The following is a 1,195-nucleotide window of genomic DNA, read 5'->3' as shown; positions in this document are numbered from 1 at the left end:
AAAAAGAAGTCAGCATCCAGTTTCTAGAAGGCCAAGTAAGTTTAATTACCTGAGGGCCCATCACAACACCATCCAAAATGATCATTGAACAATCAGCATCATCATCACTGACATCCATAGCATTGGGATCAGTATTATTGAGATTGTTTGCTCTCAATTGGGCTGCTTGTCTCTCTCTCGTAGTATCTTGTGCAGATAAATTTGCATATTCTCCTGTTAAAACAGGTACAGTAGAATTTTCATCTGCTCCTATCACTGCTGCAGGATCTTCATTGGCCATAAAATCTGCAGTCTCTTTATATGGTTGACAGCACTTAGAACATGAATGCTCTTTTCCTGGCTCTATTACCCCCCCATTTCCTAATTTCTCAAATGCCTGCTGGGTAACTTCTTCAATGTTCAAGTTGTCAGGCAACTCCAAATTGTTGCTATTCACACTTGCAATTGTTCTGATTGATTCCTGAACAAAAGCCTGCCAAATATGACGCCGGGTAACTTGGACCTTGGAGTCAGTAACTGAAGCACAATCATTCCAATGCTGTGTATACGCAGAGGCTGATGCATGGAAATTATACATTCCACTAAGAACAGAGTGTGTAAAATTTCTGTCAACCCAAGTAGACTGTCCTATCTTTAGGAATCGTGCAGAATTTAGATAGCACTTGGTCCAAGAACCATAGTTATCTTTAAAGCGCTCATGATCTGCATAATAGATAGCACCACATTGCATGCATTTGCCTGTTAGAACAGGAACATCCTCATAAGGAATATTGTCTTTGATTAAGGTAACCAATGGGACATCTCTTGGTCTGGTTGTTTGCAAAAGAGCTCTAGAAGCACACCATTGATCAACACAAGTAATGCTATCAGGACAAATAGCATGAACTGCTCGAATTGCAATATAGGAAACTGGCTGCAGTCTCTCTTTGAACTTTCCCCAATGGTCATATAGGGTAAGATTCAATAAGTTTGCAAATGCATCAAGTTTGATAGACAATTTTGTGACTTGGTGATTTTGCTTTGGCCGATATTCTCCAGGACGAAGCACTGTTTTAATATCATCCTTCAATCGGTGCATTATAGCACGTGACAAAGAACGAATCCATCCAGAAGCTACAGTTTTATTTTCACCCTCAGCTGGATGCTGTTGGCGGGCATGTAGACTGAGCAATTCAGGATTTTCAGTCATTGTAAA

The sequence above is a fragment of the Laccaria bicolor genome, genomic scaffold, assembly GCF_000143565.1.
Source record: "Laccaria bicolor S238N-H82 LACBIscaffold_469 genomic scaffold, whole genome shotgun sequence".
In the NCBI taxonomy this organism is placed as follows: Eukaryota; Fungi; Basidiomycota; class Agaricomycetes; order Agaricales; family Hydnangiaceae; genus Laccaria; species Laccaria bicolor.
This window is presented reverse-complemented; position numbering follows the sequence as displayed.